At 41.0% G+C, this 17,837-nt stretch overlaps 1 pseudogene; it reads left to right on the top strand.

The window, feature by feature from the left end:
• The first annotated feature begins 1,296 nt into the window (after positions 1-1,296).
• On the top strand, positions 1,297-5,316 carry LOC101097103 (annotated as a pseudogene).
• The last annotated feature ends 12,521 nt before the right edge of the window (positions 5,317-17,837 follow it).

Below are 17,837 nucleotides of genomic sequence, written 5' to 3'. Positions count from 1 at the left end.
GGGGTTTTATGTTAGTACAGCATGACTCATCCTACCTTGACATGCACAAACATGAATGCCTAAATATTCACAATTGTTTGCTCGTAAGTGCTAAAATAAAGTTTTCACGGTGTTTTAACTTCTTTCGATGCCAAAAAGAACAATAGTAAATAAACACAGGCAGGCAACTAAAACCTTAAAAGCAAGGAAGGCCTAATTTAGCTCCAAAGTTTAGGTGGAAAAAAGTCTCTGTCTAGAAGAGTCATATGTGAGCACTTATAAGCTACCGGGTTTAAGACTATCAAAATGTTGATAATTCCTGAGGTGAGAAGATGAAAATATCATAAGTTCATTATACTATTCTACTTCTACATATATTCCACAATAAAAAAAAAAAAAAAAAGTTAAAGAGAGAGAGAGAGAATATGAACAATCTGAAGAATCTTAAACCAAAAGAAAAAAAGCATTCTGGTTTTAAGCCCTCAGAATGAAAAAGGTTTTAATAACACTGTTAAAAGACTTCACCAGTGCTACTTATAGACAAGTTGTAGAAATTGAGTGTCTTGGCACTACTAGATCATAGTAAAAAATCTAAGACGGCTCACTGCCTTTCAAAAAACATCTTCTTAATTCATAGTTAAGTTTAACCAGATATTTTTCATGGGTTCCAAAATTAGAGAATATTTGAGATGGAAAGTGCATTACAATGTATCCAGGGCAACCTCCTTGTCATTACTGATAATGAAATTTAAATCTGGTGACACGGTTAATGGCAAAATAGAAACTAAAGTCCAGGTCCTTTCAATTCTGATTCACATTAGTCTCTACCTTGCCAGGTTAGGGTACTAGCCTATTTAATAGTATCTTAATAATTTTACTTTGAACATCCAGCAGAAAGATCTTGTTATCTCTTCTCATTGTAATTCTGCATCATGACATCAGTTGGGATAACTTTAGCTGTTAAATGAACAGAAATTACACCTCAAACTGCTTAAAAGTAAGGAAACTTACTGGCTCACATAACTGGTAGTCCAGGGGTAGGATGAAATCCAGGGACAGCTTAACCTAGCAGTTTTAGCTCCACCCCTCTTCAACTCCCTCAGTTCTGCCACCTTCTTGAGCTAGTTTCCTCCTTGGGTTTGATAACAAGACTGCTGTAGCAGCTCAGAGCCTCACATTCACATATGGAGAGGTAGTGTCTTCCCATGCACAGGACAAGGAAAAAGTCTTTTTTAGAAGCTTCTGCAAACTTCCTTCAGCCTAAAATGGTAATATGCCATTTCTGAATCAATCCCTAGCAAAGGGAATAAGACTTCCATGATTGCCTTAGATGATTCAAGGTCCATCACCAACCGCCACACAGTAGGGAAGACTAGAAGCCATGGTGGGGAAAGAACCATATTTAACTACAAGGACAGCCAGTGACTCCTAATGTACAGCCCAAGAAGCCTTGGGAAGTTGAAAAACTGCCTGACTCTGAGTAAATTATATAACATGCATGTGTACTGAGAGAGAGAGAGAAACACTGATTAAAAATATATACAGATACTCTAAAATAAAATCCATATTCACCTAAAAGTATTAACTCATGGTAATTTTTAAAATAGCATAGAGGCAGTGCCACACCAGACTACTTGGGTTTGCACCTGGCTCTCACACCTGCTATCAGGTAAGTCCACACAAGTGATTATCCACATCACAATATTGTTGTGAACATTAAAGGGGCAGCAAGTAAAGGGCTGGGATCAGAGTGTAAATTGCATTTAGCAAAGTACTAAATACATTCCTGCTATTATTTGTCTCATACAAGTGAACTACTATGATGTGGAAAATTATGACTTTTTTTAATGTTGAAAATGGGCGTGTAGAAGATACTTTTCAGCTGCCCAGCACCCATCTGTTTCCCCTTCCTAATTTCCTTTTGGAGAATTCCTTTCCTCTGCCTTATAGTCTTGCCGAGATTGTAAATCCACTTGCCTATCTTCCCACTATGGAGGCCACAGGGATTCTGGAGGGTTCCTGCAACTAAATCCCTCCTCTTGCCACTGGTATACCTAGCATGACATAGGCTCAACCAATCAGATGTGTTCCCCAGGGGCCTGAAATCTTGAGCAAGTTACCTGCAAAGTTCAAATAAGGAGGTGGAGTTCATCATCCTAGTGGAAACATCCGGACCAGATCATTCCTGTAATGCAGTTTGCAGCCCTCCCTGCAGCCTCCTACCACTCCCCCCAGCTTCTGCCTGTTCCTAACCTTGGTTCTCTAGCAGTCCTATCAGTTCTTTAAGTTTCCAATTCCCTTCTGATTAACTACTACTTGCTTACATTAGTAGAGCTAAATTCTACACCTGTAGCTAAAGATCTCAACTGAGAAATGGACTAAGATTGGTCACTGGAGTACAGCATGAAAGTACTGTGCTAAGATTCAAGAGTGGAATGGGGACTCTGTGAGAATGAAAAAGGCAAGTCTTAGAAAGATGCTTCTCTGGAAGTACAGGGAGAAGCCAGAAGGCTAAGTTGTTAAGCAACAGGATAAAGTTTATTCCAGTGTAGGGGTGTAAAGGACTGCCCCCAGAGATCTGGTCCACCCACCATGTGAGAGGTAAGTTACATAGGAAGAAGAGAGACCAACTACTTCCCAATGAGAATTTCTGCCTGGTGAAATTCTAGGCCAAGTATTTTTATGAGGCCTCTTCTAAAGAGTTACATGATAAAAAAGCATAACCTCAGGTTCACTGGTGCCATCTGTACCAGAACAGAAAGTGGGAAGACCTTCCCTCTCTTACTCTCTCTCTCTGGTGGAAATCCTTTTTCCCTAGGTCAGCATACTCTGGCATACAGAAGGGTCAAGTCCATAAATGGAACTCTATTACAGCTCAAGAGCATTTAAGGGCAGAGAATATTCAAAGGTAGAAGAACAGTGTAAAAGTTATCCAGTGGGCTAGGTTTAGGTTTAAAGTTCTCAACAATATTTTCCAGGAATTCTATTTTTACTACCCTAGTCTAAGTCACTAAATCCAAGTCTGCTTTGACTTTACTACCTATTTCCATCTTTCTGCCCAATCTGAATCAAGCTACTGTTTTTAGCTTTCATGTTGCATCTCTGGAGAAAACAAGTTTGGCCCAGCTCAGGACTCAAATAAACTCCTGCTTAGTGACTGTGCACTTCTCTCTGCTCTGACATAAGCTACCCTACCCTAACCTCTATATCCAATGCTCAGTGTCCCAAGTTCTCCCTAAAGTCCGTCCTGTTTCCCCGGTCTCCACAGAATCTTCCCTTTTCAAAATACATATTCCCTACTTTCTTCCAATTCTCAAAATGCACCCAAACTGAACTTTTAAAAACTGCCTACTAGCAAATCACATCCAATTGGTGGGTTTCTTTCCTAGCTTAATTATCATATTCCCTCGTAATATTCTAATTCACACAAAAGTTTTTGAACCAACTCTCATCTGGCCCAGAAATATCTCTGAGTTCCATTTATAAGTTTACAAAAAGAAAAAAAACAAGATGGAAAAATTCCTTTTCATTGTATATCTTTTGGTACCATAACGATATTTCACCACACAAACATGTTATTGTTTTTCTAGTAAGAAAAATTCCAATTACTTAATAACGCAAAAATTTTTTTTACCTTACTGTTACTTTCCCAGTAGTATCTGTATGCAGAAATATGTGGACATTAAGGCACCTACCTGGGTGGCTCATAAGTTAAGCATCCGACTCTTGACTTCAGCTCAGGTCACGATCTCGCAGTTTGTGAGTTGGGGCTTGCATGTCAGCTTGGGATTCTCTCTCTCCCTGTCCCTCTGCCCCTCCCCTATTTGCACACGCCTTCTCTCTCTCTCAAAATAAATAAAAACATTTAAAATTTTTAAAAAGAAATATGTGGACATTAGATGAGGAGAAGAAAGCATCTCTAAATTCATTTTTTGTTTTTGTTTGTGGAGGTTGGCAAGTGGACAAGCAGGAGCTGGTTATCACTGATTTAAGGTCTGACTGTTAAACAAACTGATGGTCTGACACTGATGAAAGTTTAGGAGAAATCTGAAGACCTTTTATAAGTGTCTGACCCCTGAGGAAGTGATGCTGCAAGTAAGTACTTTCAGGTTCCCGGTGATGGAATGACCGGGTCAGTCACTGCCGCTTCTCACAAGTCTGGGAGCGGCTGGCAAATCAGAACGGAACGGGTCAGGGCCGGCAATCGAGCACCTCTGTAGGTGTGGGTCAAGTTAACCCCTGGTACACTCCACCCTGCCAGCCTAAGCAAAACAGCTCAGTCCAAATCTTTTCATATGTTATTTTAGAGTTTGAGCGGTAGCGGGAGCAGAGAGCAGACACCAGAGAGCCCTGAGCAGCCCGCCGCAGCCAGCCTAGTTACCCTCATACCCTGGGCGGAGCCACAGCTGCCAGCCAGGTCACCATCAGGACCCAGTCACCATCACCACAGCCCGCAGCGCTGCACGCACCAACCCCGGCACCACGGGCAGCGGCACAGGGAATGAGGCCTCCTACCGGCCGCACCTTGCCCGCTGGGGACAAGAAGCCCATGGCAACAGAGTCAAATGGTTCAATGGAAGAAACGGATGTGGTTTCATCAACAGGAATGACACAGAGGAAGATGTATTTGTACACCAGACTGCCATAAAGAAGAATCCCAGGAAATACCTTCGCAGTGTAGGCAGTAGGGGAGACTGGGGTCTGATGTCGTGGGAGGAGAAAGGGAGCCGAGGCAGCAAACGTGACAGGCCCCGGTGGAGTTCCAGCACACGGCAGTCAATATGCAGCGGGCCGTAACCATTACAGACACTCTCCATGTGGCAGGGGCGCAATTCCCAGCAGAATTACAACAGTGAAAGTGGGAGAAAAAAAGAGGGATGGGAGAGTGCTCCTGAAGGCCGGGCCCCATAGCACTGGCCCTGGCACAGGCGGAGGTTCCCACTTCAGTACCAGCAGAGACCTCGTGGATGCAGACCACAGTCCTCGGCGCCTCCTGTGCAGGGGGAAGTGATGGAAGGTGCTGACAAGCAGGATGCAGGAGAACAAGGTAGACCAGTGAGACATACTAAGTACCGAGGTTACAGACAAAGATGCTGCAGGGGTCCTCCTTGCTAAAGGCAGCCTAGAGAGGATGGCAATGAAGAAGAGAAGGAAGAGCGAGGAGATGAGACCCAAGGTCAGCAGCCAGCTCAGCTTTGGTACCGCCGCAACTTCCAATTACAGAGAAGCAGACACCCAGAAAACCCTCAACCACAAGATGGCAAAGAGACACAGGCAGCCGATCCACCAGTGGAGAATTCGTCCGCTAGCAAGGCTGAGCAGGACGGGGCTGAGTAAATGCCAGCTTACCATCGCTACAAGCATCTGGTTTAGTCATCCAACAAAGAAATGAGCAAAAGATTGGAGCTGAAGACCGTAAGTGCTTGCTTTTTCCCCACTGACCAGATAAACAGATCTGCATTGTCTATGCAGCATGGGGTTTTTATTTTCACCTAAAGACATCACTTTTTGGTGATGACAAATGTGTTTCAAAAAAAAAAAGCCTGGTTTTTTCTTAAAACCAAAAAAAAAAAAAAAAAACTTTTTTCCCCCCTCCAATACACCTTTAAAGATTTTTAAATTGTTTCATATCTGGTCAAGTTGAGACTTTTAAGAGCCTCATTTTAATTTGTAATAAAAGTTTACACCTTGATTTTTTTTTCCAAAAAAGTCAACAAACAGCAAGCACCTGTTAATAAAGGCCTTAAATAAATATATATTATTTTTTATGTGAGTATTTTACATAATATTATAATAGCATATCATAACAGTTAAATCTGAATTGTAGACTAGTCAAAATCTGCTACTTCATTTAGCACCCCTGCCCCTCAAAAAAGATTTATCCTTCTGTTAGGAGACTGATCTTCAAGGCACCGTCCAACTTCCCCAGTGAGCTGATGTCAGCACTGAATCCACCATCTTCCTCCCCACACCAAACCTCCCCCGATCCTATGGGCTCCAACACGCAAGCTGACTTCAAACACTGTCATCCTCAGCAGCCATCATCCTGGTCACGGAGCCAAACACCAACCTACCTGCCTATCAACCTGTAAACTGACACTTTGGCCAAAACCAAACCCAGATGCAAACCACGACCCAACCACCATCTCCTGACCCCCTGGCGCTTAGATTCCCTCACCCTGCCAAACCTGCTCTTCTCCATCTGCTTCCTAGTCCCCTCCCGTTCTCCTAACCACAAGGCTTCTAGTTTCACGTGCTTCGCTACCGACCTAGAAGTCACACAACCTTGGTGATTATGCCATTTTGGACACATACAAAAAATCCCTCACCTTTTGGACATCTTCAGCCTGTCCATCCCTAACCCTAGACGAGTCCCACTGCCCACTTGTTCTGCTCCAACTTCCAGGATATTAACATCACAGACAAAGTTCTGAGTCCACGGTCCAGCCATGCTAAGTAGCCAGATGGAGGGGCCCTCACCGCTCTTTACAAACCCTCTCTTGGATGCCCCTCACCACCCCCTCCCGTGTGCGCACCCTCATGGACCACCCCACAGGATCCTGGCCTCTGACTCTACAGTGTCACCTCCTCACACTCAAGTCCCCTCCACCTCACTTTCACCTCACACTCCCTTTGCTCCCCTCTGAGTCCTTCCTCCTTTTCAAGGATCATGCTCGCCTCACTTGTACACTTGACTGCATCCTCTTCAGCCTCAGAAGCCTGGTTCCACAACACTCCTCTCTTCTTTCACACTCACCAGTCAACTTCACTAGCCTCTCTCCCGAGGTAACTTTTAGGCAAACTGCGCCTGAAGGGTTTCGTCCCTCCCGTCTCCACGAAAAAAATACTCTTAACTGAACTGTCAACATTTACAAATCAGGACACTTCACTGGAAAAATCAAGATTCCTGGCTTCTCTGGTAAACTAGAATCCTCTGCCACCACTGAATGAGCACACCCAAATCGCAAAATCCCAGGAGCTGATTACTGGTGGCCCCCTTTCAATGGGTATTTGCCATCTCCAATGCACCACATTACTCTTTCTTCGTCCCTGGTCAAAAGACTCGCATGCTCCTTACCTCCCAGTCTCACAGACGGCCCCCACCACACCAGCCCAATGCTTGCAATTAACAGGCTCTGCTCCTTCCAGTTCTAAAAGACATTTCCCTCAACTATCCCAATTCAAGCTACACCCCCCCTTCCCCCTCCCCACAATGTTTCCTTCAAGGAAGGGTCCACACTCACTGTCCCACTTAGCACTATGCACTCACTCCTACACCCCCCGTAATGTGATTTCCACTGTTACCTCTCTGCCGAAACTGCAGAGAGCAGAGAAAGCAAGGAAGTGGAAGAACGCTTTTCACATTTCTGCCTGCTCAACAGCACTGGACGTAGGTGCCTATCATCCTTCAGAAGGTCTTCCACCTGGGCTTTTCTCCTGCTACAGAAATCACACAGACCTTCCGTGGTTAGAGACCTAGCGACACCTCTGAATGACACACGGGCCCCGTCAGCATACGCTGTCCCTGTAACACTGCCACCAGCAAACCCAGCTTTCAGAGTTTCCCCAAGGACAAAAACAACAGGAAAAAGAGTCTAAAACTGACCACAGTCTCACACCTCTGAAGGTAAGCACACTGATTTACTAAACACATACTGATCACTTGTCAGCTGGTAGGGACTGGTGCTTAAGAGACCGGTAAAACAAGGTCCCTGCCCTTGCTTAGGAATTCAGTCTAGAATGGACACAGATGGATACAATGACAGTGTTGACATAATACTTGATATGATAAGAAGGGGGAAAAAAGAAGCACAAAAGAGAAGTCCAGGGAGGGCCAGAGCAGCTTGCTGAGAGAAACACTGGAGCCGCCCTCGGCATCAACAGATCCACTGTCACCATTTTAGTCCAGGCCCCCTGCAATTCTCCCAACTGGCCACCAGGCCTCCTTTTTAGTCATCCTAAACTCTCTCCCAAATCCATTCTCCACACTGCAGCAGGGGTGGTCTGCTTAAAATTCAAAACAGAGCTCTCTCCTGCCCAAAACCTCTCAACAGCACTGCAAATACGGTCCTGCCACATCTGCCCCATGCGGATTTTTCTCTCTCATCTCACCCCACCTTCTGTGGCACCTTCTGTGGCACCAGCGACCCCTCAGCCACACGGATTTTGCAGTTCCTTAAACAGAATGAGTTCTCCTCAGTGACACAGTCTCTGCACACACCATTCTTTTCCCCTGGAATCCTCTTGCCACCACTCTCTGTATGAAAACCATTTTGAACCCTGGGTCTCAACTGAAATGTCATTTCCCCTGTTTACTTGTTTCTATTTCTGTCTGCCCCATTACACTGTGTGATCAAAACAAAACCAAGTCTGTTTTATTCACTTTGTATTCACAGTGTCTGGCATGCAACACGCTACCAATATTTGCTTGATGAGGACATAAAGGACTCCTCTTCTAGAGTCCTAATGTAAGCATCCCCTCAGGTTCATTTCTCAATCATCTCTACCACTCCCTATTTTTAGCACCCCAATGCTAATCATGCTTATCTGTCCTGTCCAGACCTGACCTGGCCTCCCAAGATCAAGTATTGTTACTATGATGCCTGCAGGATAATTCCACCTGGAGTCCCATTCTGATACTTGCAATTGGACATGTCTCAAGACACATTCATTAACTATCCTCAAACAAAATTTATTTTCCTGTTGCTGTTGACGTTAACATCCACTTACAGGCTGAGTGACTGACTTCTCTCTTTCTTTAACTCATTGACATGAACGACTGCTTCCATCTCTAAAAATGCACCTGTATGTTCCTATACACACAAGTAATTGACCTAGTGCATTAGCCTCATTTTCCTGCCTCTAATCTTTTAAAATATGGGCACATTAAAGCTAAATTCTGATGTCTACCAATACTCCCATCAAAATCCTTCAATGGCTCCTTGCTGCCTTCAAAGTTCATACTATTCAAAGCTCCTATCAATCTTGTCCACACTATTCTCACAAGGCAGTCTAATTTGGTGGTTAGGACCAAAAACTCTGCAGCCAGACTACCATGCTAAACGCACAGAAACAAGGACAGATGCAGATCCCTCTGTACTACTGTTCCTTCATCTGTACAATGGGGATAATGATAAAAAGTATTTACCTCTGAGGTGCCTGGGTGGCTCAGTCAGTTAAGCATCTGACTCTTGATTTCGGCTCAGGTCACACTGACAGTGCAGAGCCTGCACTGTCTCTCTTCCCCTCACTTTCTCTCTCTGTCCCACCATGTGCACTCTCTCTCAAAATAAACAAACTTTTTAAAAAAGCATTTACCTCCAAGTGTTGTTATAAAGACTTAAGTGATAAGGAGAACCCTTAGAATAGTTCTTGGCGCAGGTCAGTGCCATATACATTGTGTTTTACCACCCCATCTCCAATTATCAATAGCCTACATCCCAGTCTATCTGAACCAAGTCACTCTTCCTTAAAGCTTTTCACTTTCCCTTCCAAGGTAAAAGCCCACAGCTGATAAGCACCAGCCGTTAAGCTGCCAGTATTCCACCACTCTTGAAGGGCATTTCCCGTCAATAGCTTCCACCACAAAGCGCCTTTCTCTCCAGGAGTGTCCTTTATATCTCAAGCACTGAAATTCTCCAGAGGTTGCTCATCAAAAGATTTCCAGCCCTGTTCAAAGACTGTTAGTCTACAATTAACCATCCTCTTCTTCCCTCTACTTTCTCAATTCTCTCCTAAGTTTCAGATCAAAGGCAATCCTACCACCATTTTCCATGCCCCGTGGCAAAAGTGTTTTAGTCCTCCTGTGTCCCTAATCTGGGTAAAAGTTGAAACTTTCATGACTACTACATCCCTGCAACAGTTCTATTATATCAGATAGTGTTCCCTTTGCATGGAAACACTTTAATTAAAATTAAGTTCTGCAATGTTATTATGAGAAGAATATGGATGGACTTCAATACCAGAAGCAGCCAACCCTCACCATCATGACAGTGCTGCCCTCTAACCCTCTAAAGTCCTTGCTATGCACAGGAACTTGGGAATAATAGTAAACTGTGTATTAATAACCCTGCTCATTCCTAGGGATGGAAAAATAAGAGTTATTACCAGAAAACTTAACCTTAAGGAAAATAATAAATCATAAAATGTAATGTGTAATTTCCGAAGAACAACCCAGTAGCTTAACATATGGCCTTCTCAATGCAATGCAAATTCTGCTCCTTTTAATAACTGAACTGATACTTGAAATAAACATTTTTTTTTTAATGAGGAAGTCATAACTACCAAAGACACTAAAATATAGCAAAAACCATGACATCTTAAAGAGTCTTTAAATCACCTTATGGCACTCCAGAAGGCTTTACCTAGTGTCTCTTAGGTCTTACGGCTGAGGTTGTCAACTAAAAAAGAAATATACCGAAGCCTAAAGAGGTCTTTACAGAACCAAAAAGAATCATATGCTCTCTGTAACCTCCGAAATCATAACCTGCCATGACTGTAAAATATTCTTATAAACACTTACAAGAATTTATGTTATGATTTACAACAATTTAAAGGAATTCTAAAAATTAGAGGAGAAATGGGTCCATAAACCAGAGATGCACTCTCAACACTCATCACTATTACTACAGCTGCCCTAAACAATCCTAAACATTCCTTCTCCTTAAGGACGAAAGGGGTTTCACACTGAGGACATCTCTAAAGACAAAAGTACAAGGAAAACAGTAGAGCAGAAACTAAGCTGAACGGTTAATCGTTCATTTATAACTTCAAAAAGAATTAAGTGGTTAAGATCTAGGCAGGACTAACCAAAGTGTAGTCCTTAGAGAGCAAATTGCTTATACCTACTCCATGAAAAGGTACATACAGAGATTGAGAGTAAGCATTTATAAATTCTGACTGCAATTTGACAGAAATTTTATATCTATTAAACCTAATGATTTTAAAAATCTGGGAGTTACATAACGCATGACAAAGGAGGGGTGTTAAAAACTGGTCCTTCAGGAATGTTTGCTTCTGGGAAGATGGAGTAGATGTACTTTTTCCTATTCCTCCCATTAACTATAAAAAATTTGAACTGCATATAAAACAAACATAAGACTCTCAGATGTGCAAAGAAGGCAGACTAGACCTCAGGCCCTGAGGAGCAACACAATGGTGTGTTTCCTGGGTTTTATTTTTGCCTCATACATCCCAGACTTGGAGCTGAATAAGCTGGCAACCTGGGAATGCCAACGGGCAGAGACAAAATAAATCTCAACAAAAGCCTGTTTTCTCTAGCCAGAGGACCAGAAATGGGACATCCTACCAAGACAGAAGACTCTTACAGGGAAAAAAACCAAAACCAAAACAAAACCCTCTACTCCAGGCAAATAATACAGAAAAAACTGTGGTCTAACCTAGGCCAGCAAAGGTTAGGTGAGTAGCTTAGACTTCCATGTTCTCACCAGGCTGTAACAAGGCACTCAAGCCCCTCCACGGTACAGTGACACTGACAAGGCCAAACAGGGAGCCCAGGCTTTCATCCACGTCAGCTGGCATCAAGGCACCCTTCCACACCACCACCCTCAGAAACCCTGGACCTCTACCCCACCTGGTAAACGAAACACTCTACTTCTGGGTCAAGGAAGCCCAAGTGGGGAGCCTGCACATCTAATTCCTCTAAGCAATAACAAAACAGCACCACATGCTGCCCCCTGCCTCTACTGGAGTGGTGTCAAAAAGAAGCCAGCTAAAACAAGGGCTTAAATAAGATCCAAAATTCATAGAATGTGAAAATTTCCAGGTTTTAATTTTAAAAATCACCCATCATACCAAAAGTTAGGATAAATTCAAACTCAATGAAAAACACATCAGTAGACACCAAAACTAAAATGACTTATCAGAATTATCTGCCAATGATTATAACACAGCTGTGACAGAAATGCTTGAGCAGATTTCAAACATGCTTGAAACAAATAACCTTAGAAAAGAAATAGAAGATATAAAGAAGAATCAAAACAGAAATTTTAGAGCTGAAAAATATCAAAATAAAAAGCTAAATGGATGGACTCAATAGCAGAATGGAAGGAATAGAAAAAATAAAATGAAAAACATAGCAACTGAAATTAAGCTGAACAGAGAAAAATAAAGAAAAACAGACAGTAGGGACCTGTGGGACCATAATAAAAGATCTACCATTCAAGTCATCAGTCTTGAAAAGAAAGGAGAAAGAACAAGGACTGAAAAAGTACTCAAAGAAATAATGGTGAAAAATGTCCCACCTATGTAAAAGACATAAACCTACAGATTCAGGAATGTGAGTGAACCCCAAACAGTATAAACCCAAAGAGATCCACACCAAGATGTATCATAATTAAATTTCTGAAAACTGAACTAAAAAAAACCTCCTGACAACAGTGAGAAAAAATGACCCCTTAACCACAGAGGGATAACTGGATGACAACAGATTTCCAATCAGAAACTACAGAGGCCAGAAAAAAGTAGTACAACATTTTTCAAGTGCTGAAAGAAAAGAACAAGATGGAATCTATGACCAAAGAAAATATCCTTCAGGAATGAGGAAGAAATCAAGGCAAGGGGTGCCTGGGTGGCTTGGTCGGTTAAGTGTCCAACTTTTGATTTCAGTTCACGTCGTGATTTCACAGTTTATGAAGACAGAGTCCTGTCAGGCTCTACGCTGGAGCCTGCTTATGATTTTCTCTCTCTCCCTGCCCATCCCCCACCAAAATTAATTTTAAAATAAATAAATAAGATTGGGGAAGGTAAAGGGATATAAAAGGAAATAAGGTTCCTATACTTCACTTGAACAGGTAAAATGATGATACCAATACACAATGATAGTTATGTATATAAAATGTAACAGCTAAAGCAATGAGTAAAAAAACAATTTTAATTTGTTAAAATTAATTTGTTTGGGGTGCCTGGGTGGCTCAGTCGGTTAAACGTCTGACTTTGGCTCAGGTCATGATCTCATGGTTCATGAGTTCAAGCCCCACGTCAGACTCTGTGCTGACAGCTCAGAGCCTGAAGCCTTCTTCAAATTCTGTGTCTCCCTCTCCCTCTTTAATAAAAAATTTGAAAATTTTTTAAATAAACAGAAATAAAATTTAAATTGTTTAATTTAAATTAAATTTAAAAAACATTCAAAAACAATATAGATAAATCAACATGATTTCCAAAAACAAATATTCAAATAATCCACAGGAAGTAAAGGATATCCAGAGAAACAAAAAACAGAAGGCACAATCAAAAAACAAAAAATAAAACGGCAGACTTAAGTCCTAACAAAAAAAATAATTACATTACATGTAAATGGCCTACATGCATCAATGAAAAGACAGGAATTGGCAGAATGCATTAAAAGACATGATCCAACTACATGCTGTCTACAAGAAACATTTCAAAAGTAACAATACAGGTTAAAAGTAAAACAATAAAAAAAAAAAAGATATATCCCCAGTTAAAAACAAGCAAAAGAAAAAGTAGTGGCAATATTAATATCAGATAAAGTAGAATTCAGAGCAAAGAAAATCACTAGACACAAAGAAGGACATCATATAATGACAGAAAGGGTTAATCCATCAAGAAAACAAAGCAACCCTAGATGTGTATGCACCAGAGAGCAGCAAAATACGTAACTACGAACTGCCATAACCTAAAAGGAAAGACAGCCAAATGCACAAATATACTTGGAGGCTTCAACATCCCTCTCAAGATCTGACACAACATCCAGACAGAAAACCAACAAGTATAGAAGAACTCAACACCACAACCAACCAACAGGATCTAACTGAACAATTCACTCAACAGCAGAAAACACATTCTATTCAAACATTCACAGAACATACACCAAGAGGGACCATATATTGAGCCATAAAATAAGCCTCAACAAATTTAAAACAACTGAAATCACAACATGATTCGGTGTGTTCTCCAATTACAACGGCATCAAACTAGAAATCAAAAACAGAAAGATAACAAGAAAATCTCCAAACACTTGGAAACTAAACAACTTACTCTTTTTTGTTTATGTTTTTATTTTTGAGAGAGAGAGTGTGAGCGGGAGCAGAGGGAAAGACAGAATCTTAAGCAGGCTCTATGTATGCTCAGCGTGTAACCCAACACGGGCTGGAGCCCACGACCCTGGGATCACAACCTGAGCCAAAAGCAAAAGTTGGCAAAATACAAAACCTATCACAATTTGTAGGATACAGCTGAAACAATGTTGAGATGGAAATTTATAGTGCTAAATGCCCTCATGAATATAAATGCAAAAAATTCTCAACAATTACTAGCAAAAAGAATTCAGCAATATACACAGTTACACATCATGACCAAGTGGGGTTTATTCCAGGGATGCAATGCTGGCTCAACTCAAAAGTCAACCAAAATAATCCATCACTATCAACATGCTAAAGAAGGAAAATCACATGACCATACTAATGCACAAAAAGCACTTGACAAAATTCAACACCCACTCATGATAAAAACTCTCAGAAAGACAGGCATAGTGGGCAACTTCCTCAACTTGATAAAGAGCATCTACAAAAAATTTACAGGTAATACACGTAATAGTGCACAGTATCAGTGCCTGGCAATTCATTTTTTCAACTGTAGTATGAATGCCTGACATTAAGCTTTTCATTGACCAGGCATCCACTTCAAAGACATCATCCCATCTTGAATAAACAGAACAGCCTGCTACACTATTAGATAAAGAACCAGGCTGCCCCACCCATGAAGTCCCCCCACCCACTCTTTTTTAGGAAATGCTATTACACTTAAGTAACTAACCATTGGATAGCTTTCTTTTCCCTTCCCATGCCCTAATTCCCACTCTTATGTTTTAAATTAACCAGTAAAGAGTGAACCTGCAAAACCCGACACCTCACCATCTACACCATTAAAAGCAGAACCCCAGGTGTGCATGCTCTATCTGCTGTGTGCCCCAGACGTGGGGTGTACCCTCAAGGACCTGTAAGAAACCTTATCATCTTGTCAAAGTTCACCAAAGATTGTTGCTGAGGTGTGTCTTGCAATCATAATAAGAGCTTCAAGAGCCAGTCCACAACACTGGCTGCAAAAGGGAAAAGTCTACGAACGGTGAGAGCTCCAGACATTTCTCATCAACAGTATCACTATGGATAAACTGAGACTGGCCCAAACATGATGAAAAACTAAATGCTTTCCCCCTAAAATCAGTAACAAGGCAAAGATGTCCTCTGTCAGTATTCTCATTCAACATAGGATTGCAATTTTAGCCAGTGCAAGAAGGCAAGAAGAGGAAATTAAAGTCAAGTTGATTGAAAAGAAATAAAACTGCCCCTATGAATACATGACATACTTATCTATTTAGAAAGTCACAAGGAATCTACAGAAAAACTCCTAGAAGTAATAAATGGATTCAGCAAGACTACAGGAACAAGATCAACACGAGAAATTTAATGTTTCTCTACGTTAGCAATTAACACATGGACACCAAAGTTTAAAATATGTATCATTTTCAACTGCTTGAAATAAAAATACTGACATGTAAATGTAACAAAACACAAAAAAAAACTAACAAAACATAGATTTGTATGACAAAACCACACAATACTAATGAAAGAAATCAAAGATATAAATAAATGGAAAGACATACCATGTTTACGGACTGGAAGACACAACTTAGTAAAATGTCAATCCTCCCCAGACTGATACACAGATCTACTACAATTCCTATCAAAATGCCAGCAAGAGTTTTGTATAAATATAAACAAGATTATTCCATAATTTATATGAACAGGCAAAGGAACAAGAATAGTTAAAACAATCCTGAAAAAGGAGAACTGGGAGGAATCAGTCTACACCAACTTATGTCTTACCATCCAGCGCAGTAACCAAAACTGTGACAGCAGTGGAGGGACAGACACACAGACCAATGGAACAGAACAGAGAACCCAGGAATGGATTCATGCAAATATACCCAACTGTTTTTTTTTTTTTTTTTTTTTTTACAAAGACACAACCAATTTGATGAAGGAAAGATGTTGCCTTTTCAATAATGCTGTAACAGCAAAAACTATAAACAACCAGATGTCCTTAAACAGATAAATGGTTGAAAGAACCATAAAAGTACACCCACACTATAAAGTACTACTCACCAACACAAAAGAATCAATTATTGATACACGCAACAACCTAGATGAATCTCCAGAAATTATACTGAGTGAAAAAAAAAAAGTGAATTCCAAAAGGGACTCACTGTATGATTCCATTTATAAAACATTTTTGGAATGACATAATGATAGAAATAGAGAACAGATTAGTTATTGCCAGGGCTTAAGGAGCACGTAGGAAGGTAGGAAGCAAGTGGGTGTGGCTACAGAACATGCAGAAACCTTGTAGTGGAAATGTTCTGTATCTTGACTATCCAGTGACATGGTCATGGGTCTGATACTATACTATAGTTTTACAAAATGACACCACTGAGGGCAAACGGGTAAAGGGCACACAGGGTCTTTCTAAATTCTTATAACCTCATGTGGATCTACAGTTATGCCACAAAAAGTTTAATTTAAAAAAACAAATTGGATCTTCACTCACTGCTCTAAAGTTCATCATCCAAATATTAACACTTCAGAATGGCTCTAGCCTCTTAAGAACTACTTATTAACCTTGGCTTTGTGCTGGACTAAATGAAGACACACAGATATAAATGTAAAATACTATCCCTACCCTCAAACACCATACACTCGAGTAGAATGACAGAGGCATTAATCAACACTGAAAGATTTCATAAAGGAGATGGGATTTGAACAATCAATGATTTATTGAGAAGAAATCATGTACAAAGACACGGAGCTAGAAATCAGCACAGTTCCTATGGAGAAAGAGGCATGTACATGTTGTGATGTGGAAAAAACAGTGTGGTGTAATTATGGAACGTCCTCAAAAGTCACAGAGAGGTCAAATTTCACTTACTCAAAGAATCCTTTCCTCATCAACCCAGACAACCAAAAGCAGCAGCTGCCCCCACCCACAGTCTCTCCAGCATCCTTTACTGTTTCTTTACAGCACTCATCACAAGTTGTAATTATTACATACTTATTTGCATGTTTATTTGCTTAATGCTGTCCCACTTTCAGATATCTCAACTATCTAGTACTGGGTCTGGCACACAATAAGCACTCAATGAGTATTAATTGAACAAGTGAACACACAGTAAGTATTCACTCCTACTTCTCTTCTCGACTGTTCCTCCACTACCCGTCACTCCGTTCACCTTGGTCCCTCTCTCACCTGCTGCCTCTTTCAGCCAATCTTTTCCCCTGCTCCTCCACCTCGGCCCAGCTCTTAACCCATCACAAAAATAAAAACTCAATATTTTTTTAAAATAGTGCATCACAATGGCAATACTGTAATACTCTTCTGAATCTCAACCAATCAAGAACTGTATCCCAAGAAATCTGTTACTGAATAAAAAGTACTAAAGTTGTATGTTGTTACATAAGGCTAATATACGTATTGTGTAAACGAACAAGAGCAGAGGAAGTTATTCCTTTCACAGCCTTATTGTCCTGAATATGAGAGTCTTTCCCCAGAACTGGATGATCCTATCTGGTATATGGAAAGCTGTCTGGAGAGAGCCAGGGCAGTACTCCTCAAGGCTACAAAGTTACGAAAAATAATAAAGAAAGAAACTGCTACAGACCAAAGACTAAGGAGACATAATCACTAAATGTAATGTGGTACCCTGGACTGGATCCTAGAACATAAAGAGAATATTAATGGAAAAACTAGTGAAATCCAAATAAAGTCTGGAATTCAATTTAAAAAATATAATTTACACACACACACACACACACACACACAGG

The sequence above is a fragment of the Felis catus genome, chromosome D3, assembly GCF_018350175.1.
Source record: "Felis catus isolate Fca126 chromosome D3, F.catus_Fca126_mat1.0, whole genome shotgun sequence".
Taxonomy (NCBI): domain Eukaryota; kingdom Metazoa; phylum Chordata; class Mammalia; order Carnivora; family Felidae; genus Felis; species Felis catus.
This window is presented reverse-complemented; position numbering and strand designations above follow the sequence as displayed.